The sequence below is a fragment of the Magnolia sinica genome, chromosome 12, assembly GCF_029962835.1.
Source record: "Magnolia sinica isolate HGM2019 chromosome 12, MsV1, whole genome shotgun sequence".
Classification (NCBI taxonomy): domain Eukaryota; kingdom Viridiplantae; phylum Streptophyta; class Magnoliopsida; order Magnoliales; family Magnoliaceae; genus Magnolia; species Magnolia sinica.
In genome coordinates this window covers 67476053-67494655 of record NC_080584.1, presented here as the reverse complement: position 1 = coordinate 67494655, position 18603 = coordinate 67476053, and the positions used below count along the sequence as shown (strand labels likewise).

General features: G+C 41.8%; 1 long non-coding RNA gene across 1 annotated transcript; it reads left to right on the top strand.

The window, feature by feature from the left end:
- Nucleotides 1–16662: 16662 nt before the first annotated feature.
- On the top strand, nucleotides 16663–17490 carry LOC131221576 (uncharacterized). The gene is made up of 4 exons (XR_009159430.1): nucleotides 16663–16841; nucleotides 16931–17019; nucleotides 17173–17349; nucleotides 17455–17490. It is a non-coding gene; the product is annotated as an uncharacterized LOC131221576 (long non-coding RNA).
- The last annotated feature ends 1113 nt before the right edge of the window (nucleotides 17491–18603 follow it).

Genomic DNA, 18603 nt, shown 5'->3' with positions numbered 1-18603 from the left:
TTATTGGGCATGAGCTTCCTACCTTCGAGGAAGTGGTGCGGAAGGCCCAGATTTTTGAGGCTGAGTGGGACAGTTCTCAGTCTGATCGCGGTCAGAGGAAGGACCGGAAGAGGCAGCTCCTTTTGAATACCCAGCAGGGTCGACCACCGCAGAGGCGCACAGTCGCCCACCTTTCGAGCACCAAGAAGCACCCCAAAGCACCTCCAAAGACCACCTCCGAGACAGTTCTCGGCACTTGTTTTAGGTGCGGTGCGACAGACACCGTATGTGGGAGTGTCCTCGTCCTCGGCCAGCAGAGAGGTCCACAAGAGCCTCCACCACCACGGCAAGCAGAGACCCCCACGGCGGAGAGGCCCCCACGGCGGCGGCCCACCACCGAGACCACCTCAACAGCAGCATCAGCACCAGCCTTCGAGGCCGCAGCAGCAGAGGCGGCTGACCGCCTCGGCAGCAGCAGCACGCTCGAGAGGGGACAGCACCTCCCCCGGCTCAGGCTCGATTCTATGCGGCCCAGCAGGATCCTCAGTCATCTGGAGGAGTCGTTGAGGGTATACTTCCGGTATCTGCATGCATTGCACGTGTGTTGTTTGATTCTGGTGCATCGCATTCTTTCGTGGCCGAGAGTTTTTGCCGATTGACTGGTTTACCGTTGGAGTCTGCTCATGAGGGGTTGACAGTATCGACTCCCTTGGGGAAGACTGCAGTGTTGGGCCGATTTTGCTTGTCTTGCCCCGTTTTGGTTGGGGATATGTTTTTGCCTGCCGACCTGTTTGCTTTGCCTATGTCCGAGTTTGATGTCATCCTGGGCATGGATTGGCTTGCCGAGTATCACGCCATATTGGATTGCTCCGCGAGGACAGTCACGTTTTGTATACCTGGCTTGCCGCAGTTCCAGTTCATTGCTGAGCCTAGAGGAGAGCCGTTGTCTTGTTTGATGTCTTGTGCCATAGAGGAGCCCATAGCGGTGAGCGTCGACCAGTTGCCTGTGGTTTGCGATTTTCCCGATGTGTTTCAGGAGATTCCGGGATTACCGCCTCGTCGACTCACTGAGTTCCAGATTGATCTCGTGCCCGGTACTGCGCCTATTTCAAAGGCCCCATATCGAATGGCACCATTGGAGTTGCGGGAACTGCAGAAGCAGTTGGACGAGTTGCGCGAGTTAGGCTTTATCCGTCCGAGCAGCTCGCCATGGGGAGCGCCGGTACTCTTCGTGAAGAAGAAGGATGGCTCGTTGAGGCTCTGCGTAGATTACCGCGAGCTCAACAAGGTCACGATCAAGAACAAGTATCCGCTCCCGAGGATTGATGATTTGTTCGATCAGCTGCAGGGTGCACAGTTCTTTTCGAAGATTGACTTGCGTTCCGGTTATCATCAGATTCGGGTCCGAGAGGAGGACATTCCGAAGACAGCAGGATGCGTTATGGTCATTTCGAGTTTCAGGTCATGTCCTTCGGACTGACCAATGCGCCAGCAGTATTCATGCAGTTGATGAACGAGGTCTTCCGTCCGTATCTCGATCAGTTTGTTGTAGTCTTCATCGACGACATTCTGATTTATTCGAGGACTCGTGAGGAGCATGAGCAGCATTTGGAGGTTACATTGCAGACCCTCCGCGCACACCAGTTGTATGCGAAGCTGGAGAAGTGCGAGTTTTGGCAGGAGGAGGTGAAGTTCCTCGGTCACGTGGTGACGAGGGAGGGTGTCGCAGTGGACCCCTCGAAGGTTGAGGCAGTGCGTCAGTGGGACCAGCCCACGACTGCGTCCGAGATCCGTAGTTTCCTTGGTTTAGCGGGCTACTATCGGCGTTTCATTGAGGGCTTCTCTCGTATTGCAGCCCCGTTGACCAGGTTGACCCGGAAGGGCGCAGAGTTTATTTGGAGTGACGCCTGCGAGCGAGCATTTATGGAGTTAAAGGACCGTCTGACGTCCGCTCCTGTCCTCACTCTTCCCTCTGGGAGTGACGGATTTATTGTATTCACCGATGCCTCGCATATTGGTTTGGGTGTTGTCCTGCAGCACGGTAGACCTGTAGCCTTCGCGTCTCGCCAGCTCAAGATCCATGAGCTGAACTACCCCACGCATGATTTAGAGTTGGCTGCAGTTGTTTTCGCACTGAAGGTGTGGAGACACTATCTCTATGGGGTTAGGTTCGAGCTCTTTTCTGATCATAAGAGCTTGAAGTACCTCTTCTCACCGAGTTGAATATGAGGCGAGGCGTTGGATGGAACTCGAAGGACTATGACTTCGATCTCCACACCACCCGGGTAAGGCAAACGTGGTGGCGGATGCCTTCAGCGTCAACCACGAGGCCTGGTGGCACACATGATGATTCGGGAGTGGCGGATGCTCGAGGATATAGCAGAGTACGACTTTGAGTTTGGCTTGCGGTCTTCTATTGTTCAGTTTCGAGCCTCGATTCAACCCTCTCTTGTCGTAAGGGTGATCGAGGCTCGGTAGAGACCAGTCGTTACAGGATTACCGAGCAGAGGCAGCATCTGAGAGTCAGGCAGATTGGTAGAATGATTCTGACGATGGACTTCGCTTCAGAGGCCGATTATGTGTCTCGGATATTCCTAAGTTACGCAGAGATCTTATGACCGAGGCACATAGATAGCGGTTTTCTATCCACTCTGGCTCGATGAAGATGTACCGTTACATGAGGCGACAATATTTTTGGGCAGGGATGAAGCGTCAGATCGCCAGTTTTGTGGCCGAGTGTGACACATGCCAGCGTGTCAAGGCCGATCATCAGAGACCTCCTGGTCTATTAAAGCCGTTGAGCGTCCCGATGTGGAAGTGGTAACATGTGTCAACAGATTTTATTATGGGCTTGCTGAAGACTCAGTGCGGTCATGACGCCATCTGGGTTGTTGTTAATCATCTGACGAAGTTGGCGCATTTTCTTCCGATTAGTGCGACTTGGCCTTTGGACCGGCTTGCGAGGTTATTCGTCGAGGAGATTGTGAGACTGCATGACATTCCAGTCTCGATCATTTCTGACCGAGACCCGAGGTTCATGTCTCAGTTTTGGAGGAGCTTCGAGAGAGCGATGGGTTCTGATTTGCAGCTCAGCACCGCGTACCATCAGCAGACCGATGGCCAGACCGAGAGGGTCAACCAGATCTTTGAGGATATGCTTCGGGCCTGCGCGATTGATTTCGGGGGTAGCTGGGATGAGCATCTGCGATTGGCTGAGTTTTCATACAATAACAGCTATCAGGCGACCATTGGCATGGCTCCTTTTGAGGCGCTATATGGCAGACCATGCAGATCACCGAGTTGTTGGACCGAGGTTGGAGAGCGTCGTCTCTTAGGTCCCGAGCTTGTGCAGGTGACGTCAGAGGCTATTGATATCATCAGACAGAGGATGCGCACAGCTCAGAGCCGGCAGAAGAGTTTTGCTGATCGTCGGCGTCGTCCCTTGGAGTTTGATGTAGGGGACCATGTGTATCTCAAGGTCTCGCCCATGAAGGGCGTAGTTCGATTTGGAGCGAAGGGCAAGCTTGCCCCGAGATTTATAGGACCTTTTGAGATCACTGGGCGCGTTGGCGCCGTGGCCTATCGGCTTGCCTTGCCATCTCAGTTGTCTGGCGTCCACAACGTTTTTCATGTCTCCATGTTGAGGAAGTGTGGGTCAGACATTGTTCCTGTTACTGGCGGCCGTTAGAGGTTCGTGAGGACGCTTCCTATATTGAGCAGGCATCGCATCCTTGATCGGAAGGATCAGTCCTCCGGACCAAGGTCATTCCGTTGGTGAAGGTTCGGTGGGGTCACCATTCGTTGAGGAGGCTTCTTGGGAGCGTGAGGCCGAGATTCGAGAGCGTTATCCCCATCTTTTTGATGATTGATTGTGTTGCATGTTGTATGTTATCTCCGATTTTATATAGTGATGTGATGTTTCTTCTCCCTCTTGAGTTCTCGCCTAGTTGCGGTGATTGTGTAAATTTCGAGGACGAAATTTCTATTAGGAGGAGAGACGTAAGACCCGTGTCCTAATCCGTCTTCCGTTAGCTTCCGCGGTCCTTGGTCAAATTCCGGCAACCTTCGAACATTATTAGGTATTTGCGCACTATCCTAAGCCAGTCCCGCGATCGACGTCGGCTTGGTCCGAAAGTTATATCATAGCGACTGCGTGCCGCCGCGGTTCCAACGCCGTGACTTGCGCACCGAACCGATACCGAGCAAGAAGATGCCGATCGGCGTTTATTCCGAAGAAACACCGCGCGTTGCGGATTTCGAGGGAATCTCTACTATTAGTCCCATCAATCAACCATTAAAGCATCCCATACCTCAAGTACAACAACCCATCACCACCTTTTACAAAAGTCCACCATTCTTTCCACCTCACCACTCCTCTTTTCCAAATTTCAACAACAACCATACACCTTTTCACAAATTTCAACCCAAACCATCCCCCATCACTCCATCACCCATCTCCTTCTCTCTCTCTCTCTCCCTCTCTCCCTTTACAACTATCTCTCTTATTCATTTTTTTAAAAAAATCCAATCCAAGAGAGAGCACCATGAGTCCCCCATGGTGAGAAAACTTCATATGTGAGGTCCACCTTTCCCACCCCTTCATCTCTCATCTCAACCATCCATTTCCCATCTTCCTCCATCAAAGGGTAGTACAAGGAGCTAAGGAAGCCAAGGGAGCAAGAAGATCAAGTGGTGGGTGTTTGGATAGGATAGTTTTTGATGTTTTTAAGATGGGCCAAGTGAGGCCAACCGATCAATGGTTTGGATCTCACTTTGGACCCTAAGATGTGGCCGATGGCCCACTTGGATCATCATGATCATTCCATGATGGGGCCATTCTCCATGGACCCCATCATGATGTTTATTTTCTTGTATGTTTAGGGTCATCTAGACCGTTTAATTTGGTGGAGAAGGGATCTCCACCGTTGGATTTAATTTTTAATGGGCCACATAAAATGGGACCCACTTGATGTATGATTTGGTGCAAGGGAGGGCCCATAGTGCCGGGGTCCCTCCATCACACGGTCTCACTCTCTATCTCTCTCCCTTTTTATTTTTAATTGTTTTATTTTTATTTTTATTTTTATTTTTATGAGGTTATGTGTGGCCCACTTGAATGGACCCCACCATAGGGTATGTATTCCATCCAACTCACCTACGAGTGGGGCCCACCTTGTGTGTAGTATACACACTATCCTCCATGAGGTGGCCCACATAAGCAAGGCCCACCTCTAGTATATTTGGAGAGAGTCCAGCGTCCAGGGACGCTGGACGTTTCATGGAAACGGTAAGAGAAAAAAAAAAAAAAAAATTTTGCTTGGTTTGGGGATGGCCCACTTGTGTAGCACCTTGATGTATGTATTAAATCCACACCATCCACTCCCTTCCCAAGCTCTTTTTAGCCGTTGACCTGAAAGATGGGATCCATCAGACTTTCAGGCGGGCCATACCGTAGCAAATGATGGTCTTTACCATTAAAACTTTCCCTATTGGTTTTATGCATCGAAACAGGTCTCATATTGGGCTCGTTTAACTTGTCGTTGAGCCATGGAAGGCCATTGGATGGAGTGGATGGCTTGGATATGGACCCCACCGCAAAACCCATCAAAAAAACAAAAATCAAAAAAATAAAAAGAAACAAAGCAGAAGCCGCCGTCAGCGCAGCAGCCGACGCCGGGCGGACGTGACCACACGGCCAGTGGGCCCCACGTTGATGTTTACATGTCATCTAATCCGTTCACAGGGTCACACTCTCTGAAGTGGGCCCATCTCAAAATCAGCCTGCAAGACTCAGGTGGCCCACACCGTGTGAAACAGTGGAATTGAACATTTACCTTTGAAACCCTTTTTGGGGTCCACAGAAGTTTTGGATCAGGGTGAAATTTATTTTCACCCTTCATCTAGGCCTGCTGGACCTTATCAACGGTCCGGATGGGATATAAACACTATAGTGGGCCCCACATGGAGCCCACATTGATGTATGTGCTCATTCCCACCGTCCGCCTGGACGGTGGACGTGGACCCACTGTGACGTGTGAGGGCCCACTGTGATGAGTGTGTGGGCTCACTGTGATGTGTGTGTGTGTGTGTGTGTATATATATATATATATAATATTATATTTCATATAATATTATATGTATTATGTATATATATATTATATACTATATATATATTATATACTATATTATATGTATATTTTTTTTTGGCCCGTGATTGAGGCCCACCTCAGTACTTATGGCCCATGATTGAGGCCCACTTTGATGTATTATGGGCCCATGGGTCAAGGCCCATTTGAGGTATTAAGGGCCCATGGTTTAAGGCCCATTAAGACATATTGGGGCCTATGGGTTGAGGCCCATTTGATGTACATTTGGGGCCCATTGGTGTGGCCCATTTGATACACATAAGGCCCATAAGATTAGGCCCATTTGATACGTTCTAAAGCCCACAGTTTATAGTCCATTGCAATGCACATAAGGCCCATTGGTGCAGCCACTGATGTGGCCCACTTGATGAATACAAGGCCCATATGATATGGCCCATTTGACGTATTTAAGGCCCAATGGGACGTGCCTAAGGTCCATTGCAATGTACGATCCCAACATGATTTATGTAATGATGTTTACGTCGGGCTATGCCTTGGGAGCAATGGTGGTTTGACGTCCACATTGCAAGTATAGTGTGGTTAAATGTCCGCATTATGACATTCCCTAAGGCCCATTGTTAGGCTCGTGCGTGTTATGTGTAGGCCGTCTAGGCCCACCTTCGTTATGTACATCATCCATCCTATATAGCATGTTTAATTTCATGATTCATGATCATATGCATCATACGTATGCTTGATATGAGAAATGACTATCATAGCATATGCCTTTGGGCGGATTGTTTAGGGGCTCCGTACAGGGGTGTTGCCCTACATGAGCGCACGATACGCGCGGGATTGCTGAATGGATAGTGTGATTCATGCATTTACATTGTGTGATATTGTTATACGCCCTAGCGACATCGGGCCATAGCCTCCAGACGCATCGTGGTTGGCGGGATTGGATACCGGAAATCTTGTTCTACATGGGGTGCGATAGATATCCTGGGTGAAAGTCCCTAAACCCTTATGGTACCGAGGAGGTTGCTCCAACGTCTAGACCGAGTGGATGCATGAGCGCCGATTGCCGATTACCAGACGGCCGCGTTTTCCACCGTGTCGTGGTCGGTTGGAAGGGGGTGCGGCCTTACCCGCCCGAGAGTAGGGGGCAATGCTAGTCTGAGTCTGACTCGAGGAATGGGTCCGCTATTGACGAGCCGAGCCCGATATAGGCAGCCGGATAGAGAGGACTTATCCACTCACCTAAATGCGCGCGATGGGGCGGCAATCAGGCTTGGAGTGTACTAGACCCCGGTGATATTCCAGATTTGAGCCGTATTGACATGTGGACTTAGATGAGGATTTGTATGCTTGACTTTGCATTGCATGGCCTTGGTATGGCCGACATCATTCTTTGCACCGCATGGCCTTGGTACGGCTAATGGGATTCTTAGCATTCATCAGCATGTTCCGCATTACTCTGATACTGCATGACTACATTATCACCTTGAGCATACACTTTCACCACCCTCTAAGCTTTCTATAAGCTTATGCACGACCGTTGCGTGCAGGTGACGTTGGATCGCAGCAGCGCTGAGGCTTGGACGCGTGGCTGATCTTCTTTTGGAGTTTTGGTCTATCTTCATTGTATTTCCCTTATGCTCATTGTACTTGGAAAGTTTTTGATTATAGTGGAAATGTGATGGAGTTTTTGGTTGTTGTTTGTGGGTTATGCCTTTGGTTATGCTTATTACGAATCAAACTGATGTACAAAATCCTCCTTGTAGCATCCCAGGATCGGAACCTGGCGAATGGGCGCTGGGAGCCGAGAATGGGGTTCTACGGAGGCTGTCGGCGCCGGATTCGGCGATCGGGAATTTTGTGAGCCCGGTCTCCGAGTTTGGGGCGTGACAGTTTCTCTATCCCTCTCTTTGTCTCTCCCTTTCAATCTCTTCTCCTCCAGACGTTGAAATTCCAGGCCATCAATCTCCAAATGAAGGTTTCCCACGTTTTGGTGGGAAGATTTTCTAGGGTAATCTCTCTCTCTCTCTCTCTCTCTCTCTCTCTCTCTCACTTCTCCTTTGCATCTTCCAGCGAATCGGAGAGAAATCCTGTAAGTCTTGGTTCTGTTACTTACCTCTAATCGCCTTCTCTCTCTCTCTCTCTGTATAAATTTTCGTTTCTCAAACCTCAAGCTTTTGCTTGGGAAATCTAGTAATTTCAGAGAAAACAGGGAGAGAGGTCTTCTTCCAGGAGATTTTTAGGGTTGCCCTTTGCAATCTTTCTCCAATTGATCCTGCAAAGGCGAACACGAAATCCAGGTCCGTTCTCATCGCTTCCTCTTAATCTGTTGAAAATTATTTTATTTCCTTATCTATGATTGATGAATTTTTGGATGAATTGACAAACAATCCACAATCAATATACATTGTTTAGTCCATAAGATGGATGTCCATAGTATCATTGTTCTTTTCATGATGTGTTTATGAAAATGCCATTGCTCATGATGTGTTTGTGAAAATGCTCATGATCTTGGATTCTACAGTTGCATTTCTAGGTCTCACTGCCTTCCTAAATCATGTTTCATAGTCAGTTCAATAGTTATTCCTAATGAGTAGATATCTTTCTGTCGGTATTCTTTTTTACTTTTGGATCTAACCACTTTTGCAGAGTGCAGAGAGGTTGTACATGATCTTGTGCAGTGAGGTTTGTTTCACATGTCTTGAAACAATAGAGAAATGCTTATTTTAGTGAATAAGAAAATGTGTCTACAGGTATGATTTGTACATGATCTTGTGCTTATTCAGTGAATCAGAAATGCATCTACAAGTATGATTTGCACATGATCTTGTGCTTATTTCAGTTTTATTATTACTATTTGGTTATTGGCATTGGAATATTGGTATCAATTGATCTATCATTGCCTCTTTGGGATAGCTTTGTTGTGCATGTATCTAGTTGTGATGCTAGTTGATGGGAGTTGCATATAATTTTTCTTTTTTAAATGAATTTCTACTCTGATGTTTATTCTTTTATGTATTTATTTAAAACAAATTTTGAGGTGTAGAGAGGTGTGGCTTTCTGGCATTCTTAATGACTTGGACCAAAGAAATGTTTATGAGTACTTAAAAGGAATGGTGAATTGTCATAGGATGCATCTTTTTTATGTTGTTAATCAATATAGAGGCATATTCTCCAATGATACATCTGGAAGTGAAGAGAACTATGATGGTGGCCTTCTTTTTAGTTGGGCTATGCATCATATTACTTCTCAGCTGAACACTTTGAAGACCATGCTCCCCAAGATTACTAAAGGTGGATCACTTTCAAATATCCTTAATCAGTGCATGGTGAGAAGTTCTCCTTGTTTTTTTATTTTTTTTTTACTCTACATGGTTTTTATGTTTCCATGCACCTTGAAGTACTCTTTATCAGTTGTCTTTTTTTTTTTTTTTTTTCTAATTGATTTTTCTGGGGTTTTTCTATGATGCTTTATTCTATGGTTGAGGAAATTCATGTTTGGCTTGAATTCTTTGATCATTCATTGTCTGTCTTTTCCATTGTATATTGTCGTCTAGGAACTCAAACCTAACACCAGATGGTTGAGATGTATGGATCCTTTTAGTTGGCCATCCCTCTTAGGATTCTAATCTTTATCATCATGTTACTGATTAGCCTATTATCCCTTTTTTAATCCTTTGTAATTTCATGTGTCACCTTTCAGGACTAGAATCCATCCTAAGAAGCTTTTGGGCAGAGTAGATAATGTGATTTTTGCTCCCATTTTTATTGATGACACTTGAACCTCTACATCTTATTCCTTGAAATTAGCAATTATTACTTACCTATGTATTTCCAGTAGCAAACCTAAGGCTAATGTTGAAAATCAAACACCCCCTTAGTTAACTAGGAAAGAAGAAAATGCCTTAATTGTGAGGTCTGTTTCACATTTCTTGAAATGCCTTGATTTGGACAGTGAAAATCAAACACCCCTTAGTTTCACATTTCCTTATTGTAGCATGTGCGCCTCATCATCTTACTTGTGAGGTATGTTTTTCTTTCATGATAGGCCAAGTGATCAAGGGATGGGATCAAGGGACCAAGACAGTGAAGAAGGGTGAGAATGCCATCAGAGTAAGTATTTGTTCTCAAGTGCATTAGCTTTAAGCTCCATGTTTGTCTTTTTTGAGGTCCTTTATTATCCAATATGTCTGAACATGCACTGACTAAGCATTTAGCTTTGATGAATGACTACATATAATGTTTAAATTAATTCTTCATTTCATATACCTTTACCTTGTAATAGAATGTGCCTTGAAGCTTAAGTGTTTGGATTTTTTTTTACCCTTCAAGTTTTGAATACCTAGAAAGAGTCATATCATTAAGCTTTGTCTTTCTCGTCTTTTCTATGTTAATTTTTCATTACTTGTATTGGTCGTCTACAACCTATCATTTGGTTTTCTTCCCTACAGAAGATCAGTTTCAATTGTATAATATTAGTTACAGTGGTCAAATCAACTCTATTTTACCATTAATCATTTTAGTGGTTTTGGTTATTTTCTAATCTTGTAGTACATCACATGAGAAAGAATCAAGTTGTTAAATGCTAATCGAAGGCAGTTATCAAGGATATGCCCACCAGTAATCGCACCTCTCAGATGATTATGTTCATTGGTTGGAGAATTTTTGCCCATTGAATGCCAACCGTTACCTTCTCCTGACTACCCACCGGTAATCTACCGGAATCCTCCAATTTATGGTAGGATCACCAAGTTGTTGTCATTTGTTGGGTAAGGTAGGCCCCAACAGATGAAAGGTCCATATATGCATTACTTCTATTTGGTACTTGATAAAGATTCGAAAATGTTAAATTCATCATCCTCCACTTTTAATCCTGATACTACAATGAACAAAAACCATCTTTGGACATACTTTTTTTTGTTGCTCTTAGTTGATTGATTCTGCTTCTTCTCCTTCCTTTTTTTTTTCTGGTGGACCTTATGTGTTATAGGAACGGTGATGCTGGTAACTGTTCTCCTCAAAATAGTTGCAGCATTAATACAGGTATTTCTCCTCAAAATACCGTATGTTACAGTTTGTATAAATGAGGGCCATTGTTTAGTGATCCAAACCATTGATATAATGGGCAATATTTTGCTTTCTCTGGTTGCGCAAAGAAAATAGCGGCATTTTCTTTCATAATCGTACAAGGCAGGCACCCATTTTCCATGTTGGGATATTAATTAGTACCAGGTTGTGTTTTTCTGATTCCTAAATGTCAAAATGGTGTAAGCAAATCAATGGGTTTGTGTTTAAGGACTGCAAATTTCAAATGTACAGCTAGATCATTTTTTTAAAAAAAAAGTCAAGTAATTAATTTTGACCATCCATGGATAAACTTTTTATAAGAATTTCATAGTTGTGAGTTGGTGGGGTAAATGCTCTCTCTATTTCGTAGTTAACTACGGTTGGACTATTCCAATTATCTCAAGCCAGAAGCTCAATCTGCCCACCCTTTCCGTTTTCTTCTCATAGTTTGTATGATTTCTATTATATAATTTCATTTATAACCAGTTCATGTTCGGTCTCACTTCTTTTGTAGAATTTACTCACTTCCCCGTGAAGAGGTTTGTTTAATCTAATTTAACTATTTAGGTACTTCTCATGACAGGGTGTAGATTATTTGAACTGTGATAATTGTTACCATGATGGATTAAAGCCTCAATATAGGTACCTTTTCTCAGAAAATGAGTTCCTGCTATGTATGTTTCAAGTATGAACAAAACATGTAGTTAAACAAGTGAAGTTGGTAGAAAATGAGTTCCTGTTACCATTTTCTATCGTAAAATAATCAGCTCTGCTCTGTTAGGTTATTCTAAAGATTGGTTGATTAGTATTAGGTGTATCTTTCTTCCTTCAGGAGAGCTGCCTCAGAGTATATCAACTTTTAGAACTTTTGTTACTCTAGATCTTGATGGGAATGCATGCTAATTTGTGCTAGTAGATTCTTTGCAGGGAGGTATAAATGCAGCCTTAGGAAATATGACTGAAGATGATTGGAGGTGGCATATGTATGACACTGTCAAAGGAAGCGATTGGTTAGGTAATACATTCAAGTGATAGAAATTTCCAACTTTGGCATTCACTTGCATGGCATGTTCTATAAGTCCTTGGTTATTTGAGTTATAATGAGAAATCAAATTTTTTTATGCTGGAAAAGGAAGGAGACAGGTAAAATAGTTTTGTTCTTGTTTCTGGTATCCAGATGTTTGCTACAGAGCTAATCGTGTTTGACACTACTTGTAGATATTTGAGGGGCAGTTGGGTTTTGCACTTAAAGTCACTGCAGTCATTGTGAGGATTTTAGTATAGAGCTGTAGGGGATTTACAGGTGTCGATTAGCTTTAAGTTTTCAACTGTCTTGTGCCATTTTTGTGTGAATGTTGCTGATAGGAATTGGATATGAGATGCTTTCTTGGTTTGAGTGCAGGGTTAACAGCTTAGTGGGTGAGGCCCTAACCGTGGGACCCACCTTGATGTATATGTTGTATACACACGCTGTTCATCTGTTTTGCCACACAAGTAGGGATTGAATTCCCACCATAAAAAACTTCTTGGGGTCCATGAAAGTTTGGATCAAGCTGCTATTCAGCAGGAAAATCACAAATTCACAACACGATTGGATAGGCAGATTATGTAAACATATAATTGATCTTAAGTAACTTTAAGTAAAAAAGTTACTTATAATTGATCTTAAACTAAACTTACTTATCTCAAATAAGTTACTTATCTACTGCTGTAAGTAGAAAAAAGTAATTTATTTGGCGGTATCCAAACAGGCCCTAAAATTCATTCAACAATCCTTTAATTATCCATCATGGGTTTTGTGATCCTTTTGTTTTTTGTAGTTCACCATCATGGGTTTTGTGATCCTTTTGTCTTTTGTAGTTCACCATCATTGAATAGTTGGTCCTTTCTTTTTCAGGTCAAGTCATATTTATGTGTATTTATGAGTTTGACATGCGAAAGAATTCGAAGAGCTATCTTGAAATGAGGGTTGCAAATTGGCAAAGGGTGGGCCATGCTTTTTTGCTTCATGCTTTGTTTGCTAATGAACTCCATTAGCTAGTGGCTTGTAGCTGGTTATTATGCTGACTTCTGATATCAGCAAACTTTCAACAACTAGTCCAAGTTTTTAAAATGCTCTAACTATTCATTTTCTTCTTTTGGTTTTGTAACAGACAATTGCAACATTTTTTAGCTGTGTTATGTTTGCTATTGGAGGAAACAGTGCTAGTCCTAGTCGGTATATTGTATTAGTATTGCAGTTTCTTTATTCTGTTCATATTTTGAGCATGCTCTTGATATGGCTGCAGCACTTCATCACCAATTAGGAGATACTGACGAGCCAAACGATGGCAATGCCTCAGTGAAGAAGAGAACTAATGTGTTACTTCTTGGTGATCGCCTTAGAGATCTAGGAATGTCTGATGGTTTGAACTATGAGAACCAAATTGCTGTTGGATTCTTATAAGTAAATCACTGCCTTTCTGTCTTTTGTAGTTATAAATTGTCAGTTTTCCTTTTTCCTATGAACCGTTACTTGTAGATAAATGGTCTTAATTAGTTGAATTTGTTGGGGTTATGTTTCAAAACCTTGTTCCATCAGCAAAATTCCATGGGAAAGACTATTCTATATAGGATGCAACACGTGTGAGAGTTCTTTGGGAAGTCTTTTGTATAAGGGTCCCTCTAGAAAAGGTAACCATATGGAGGAAGAATTATTTTTGGAGGGAGAAGTTTGTCTGTATGAAGGGTAATTGTGTCAGTTAAATTCACATGAGAAATTGAATAAAGGAAGGGGCTGTGGCTAGTATTGCTCCCTATTAGTTACTTGGGCCGCTGGTTGAATTTCTTGGGTGACTGGCTGAATTTCTGGGCTGCTGGTTGTGTTTCAGTTTAGGATGCATTTGCTTTGTGTGTGTTTGTCTTTTGTTTTGTTTTGTATCTTGTTCGCTATGGAGTGACAATAGGGTCACCTTCCTCTGCGCTTTTTTTTTAAAAATTTCCTTAATGATTCTGTCAATAAAATAAAATAAAATAAAATAAAACCAAGTGATATTATTATTGGTTCAGGTGAATGTTAACTTGGCTGGACTGCCTACACTGGTGCTGCCATGTGGATTGATTGAAGGTGGACCAGCTGGCCTTCCTGTTGTACTTCAAATGATTGGTGTTGCCTTTGATGAGGTATTGAACTGCCTTTCTTGTTTCTGAGAACATGCTGTTTCTGATTCAATGACTAAGAATTCATGTCGTCTCCTTCCTTTCTCTGTTTTCTTCTTATCACATTGCTGTTGATTTTATTCATATGCATCCGTAACTGAGATCGCCATTTTCCTTTTTTGGTTTGAGCTTTTCAACATATTTCAGATGATTTTCAAAAATATTAGGCAGACATTCAAGTTTCAGCGACAAAAAGAACCCTAGAAATTCAATGTTCAGGTAATCTTTACATCTGTTTGAGGTAATTCACATCTTTTTTGGTTCGATCAATTAGAATAGAATTTGAAAATTTTTGGATCGATTGATGAAGATTTTTCTTCTTTTATTTGCATCACTGTTAATTTCCCGTGAAATATCTAGAAATTGAGATATGACTGTTTTTATGGGATTTTAGAAATTTAGAAATGAAAGATAAAGATCTGATACGATTTGTATGTGATTTTCTTTTGATTCTGCGTGGAAGTATCATGCTGTATGTGACTTGATTGATATTTTTCCTTACTGATTTATGATTTTATTTCTATTGATTCCACATGGACTAGCTTCCATGTTTCTTGTGCATATGTTTCAGAACTTGCTTTGTACAGTAGCTTCTTTGTTTTGCAATTAAGTTCAAATTCGAACCTGATTTCTTCTTCTTATTGATTATTGGCATAGTAGTTGCATGTTTCTCAAGTCCTGGTTTTTTTAAAAAAAATAAATAAAAAAAAAAATCTTGTACAACTCATATCTTGTTTTCTTCTTATTCTTGTTCTTTCTTCTTATCTTCTCTGACTATCTAGAAATTTTCATAAATTTCATGTTTAAGAGTGAGCACATGCTCTGTGATCTATTTCACATCCATATGAAGACTGCAATATTGAAGCAACAGGTTCAACATAGAATGCCTTCTTAGCATTCAATTGATTATGCACTTTGAAATTGAAGGGGCTAAGTGCTGATTTTAAGGCCAAATTGTTGACTTCAAATGAATGCCAGGAGATGTGGCTAGGAAAGGAAGACATCTTGATCGGTCTAGAAGGGGACCTTATTGAAACAATTCATGTGGAAGGCTATATGGCAGTTCATGTGCATTTGTATTTTGTTTTGAAAAAATTAAATAGACCATTAATTGTTTTGTTGATATTGTGCGGAATTATTGTCTTGATGAATGTTAAATGGGTGAAATATGCACAGGTTCAATCATTTGTTGATTACGATATTGTTAGCTTTGGATGATAGAGAAATGAGGTCAAAAACTGAATTTAGCCTCGGTTGATGCCAAAAGAGGCTAAATCCATCTTTAGTCTCAGTTTTGCCTCAGTTACATAAACTGAGACTACAACTCCCGTGGCTAAAGGCTTTAGCCTTGGTTGTTGAGAACTGAGGTTAAAAATAGTTTTAGCTTCAGTTGGAGGCAATTGAGGCTAAATTTGGATTTAGTCTCAGTTGGAAACAATGGAGGCTAAAATTTTGATTTAGCCTCATTTTGAGAAAACTGAAGCTAAAAAGATTCTTTTAGCCTCACTTGAAGAACCGAGGCTATAAAAGTCATTTTAGCCTCGGTTGCTAAAATTGAGGCTAAAGCCTTTAACCATAGGGGTTTCAACCTCGGTTTGGATAACTGAGGCAAAACTGAGGCTAAAGGCTTTAGCCTCAGTTTTTAACCTTTTTAGCCACAGTTTTGAACCGAGGCTAAAGCCCCCTTTTCTTGTAGTGTTAGAAAGTCCTTGATTAGCTAAATTCTATTTCATGTATGTTGTATGAAATAGAATATCAAAACTAGTGGTTCTTTCCAAGATGAGCTCTAATAGAATGAACTCTTGACCAAAACAGAAAAAATAGAATTTAGCTAATCTCATGTGTGTATTGTTTTGGAAAGAACCACTAGTTTTGATATTCTTTTAGAGCTTCTCTCTTCTACATAGGTCAGTTCTCTTCAATTCTAAAGTGAAAATTCTAATTTGGAATTGGATCTGGTCCCTTTCTGGTTACTTGAGTGTGAATTTCACACAATTTTGCTTTGTGCACTACATCTTGACTCATGTGTTTATTGTCTCATTTGAATTTTTTTGTTATCTACAGAGTTTTTCAGCGGTAGTGGGTCCGAATGGAAATGGTAAAAGCAACGTCATAGATGCAATGCTCTTTGTATTTGGGAAACGAGCTAAGCAGGTAAGCTCCATTTATATGTGGGAATTTAATTAGGGTCGACATTGTTGGTTTATCTAGTGCTCAGAAACCTGTAGAATGGATTGGTTTGACAAGTTTTAGAATATGATAAGACTTCACATTGTTGACTTGGTTTGAGTGAAGGAGGTAACTTGATATTTTACTTTGAGACAGGTCGGTCATCATCCAATGATTGTTACATGCCACTGTGAATGTGGAGGATGAAAATTTTGGGGAGACAATAATCTGAAAAGCAAATTTTGGGGTCGTTCAATCCAGCTTGATCCTGTTGGTCTTGTAACTCTCGAGTTTTATGATGGTGAAGTTTTTCAGTGGAGCAAGGTAAGAAAATCATGAATGAAAATAGTAACATTTGTTTCCTCATAGGGTTCAAGCTGAAATATGTATTTCTTTTTTCTTTTTTCCTTCAGGTCACAGCTTTGGTGTTCTACCAATCACCAATCACCAAAACTTGGACAGTACAGGCATTTCTGTTTCCTTTCAGGAGATAATTGATATGGTGAGACCTATTCCTTTTGTGTCAATTTCATTCCTCTTTGAGTTTTTATTAATTCATTAAGAAAAAAATGGTCATACATGATGTACTTCTTTCACTGTCTTTTTTTTCCCCCCAATGGTCATTTCGATTTATGAATGCCATGACTATTTGTAGGATGATGGAACATATGAAGCTGTTGCAGGAAGTGACTTTGTCATTACTAGAGTTGCATTTCGAGACAACTCTTCAAAGTACTATATAAATGACCGTGGAAGTAATTTTATAGAGGTCACTAAGAAATTGAAAGGAAAAGGAGTGGACTCGGACAACAATTGATTTCTGATTCTTCAGGTAGGTGATGGACTGATGGCTGAAAAAGGCCTATTTACTTGTGAAAAAAATACCATACCGTCAAAATCTATCTTCTCTTTCAATTCTTTATCATGGAAATTTTAGGGTGAAGTCGAGCAAATTTCTCTAATGAAGCCAAAGGCCAGGATAAAGGATGTACTTAGCCATATGTGAGTGCACACAGACTCACCAAGATTTGTATTTTCAGCATTATTGTAATTGTAATTGATTGTAATTGAATGAATGAATGATTATAATTTATTGTAATTGAATGAATAAATGAATGATTATGCAGGTGGTAATTGAATGAATAAATGATTATAATAATTTTTTAGATGTTGAAAATAGCTACGGATATTGACCATAGCTGGTAATCTGACAACTGTAGCCGTTATTAATTCGGCATATTGCTACGGATCCAATACTACTTTTAGCTACAAAAAATATCCGTAGCTGTATGTACTTTTCGCTATAGAAATAATTGCTACGGATTATATCTGTAGCTATTGTATCTATGGCTACGGATTAAATCCGTAGCCATAGGTTCAAGACCTATTGTTACGGCACCTACGACTACGGTCGTGCTACGGACTAAAACCATAGCCATAGGTCTATGGCTACGGATTTTATCCGTAGCCTTTGCCCAATTTTTGGTAGTGGACAGACTGTTTAGCTAAACTAAGTAGCACGTCCCAAGAATCCAAGCACATATCGGTCCCCTCTGATCTCCCTCCTCTTGCTAGAGGCTCCATCATTTTGGACAATACAGGGCTGGGTTCCATCAGGAAGAAAAAGATTAGGATGTATAGGATATGATAGGCGGGCCAGCAATTTTTGTCACTAGTCTTCGTCCGAGTAGTCTCCTGTATATTTTACTTCATCAATGATATCCCCCCCCCCCCCCAAAAAAAAAAAAAAAAAAAAAAAGAGTTTAAGGCCTGTTGAAGCAAAAAAAAAAAAAAAAACAAGAAGAAAAGAAAAAGAAAAAAGAAGAGGAACCCAAGTAGAAGAGGTTAAGATGCTTATAAAACTCCATGAACAGGATATGATGATATAATTCCTCTGTCCCATTGAGAAACAAGAATGCAAATAAATGGAGCATGGAAAATCTGGCCAAAATGTGAATATGATATATATATGTGTGTGTGTGTGTGTGTGTGTGTGTAAACTAAGAAGCCCTTCTCCTCCATAGTTTCCACACCACAATTAAGTCTGGTTCACCTTTCTAATTCACTAGGCACTCATGGATTTGGT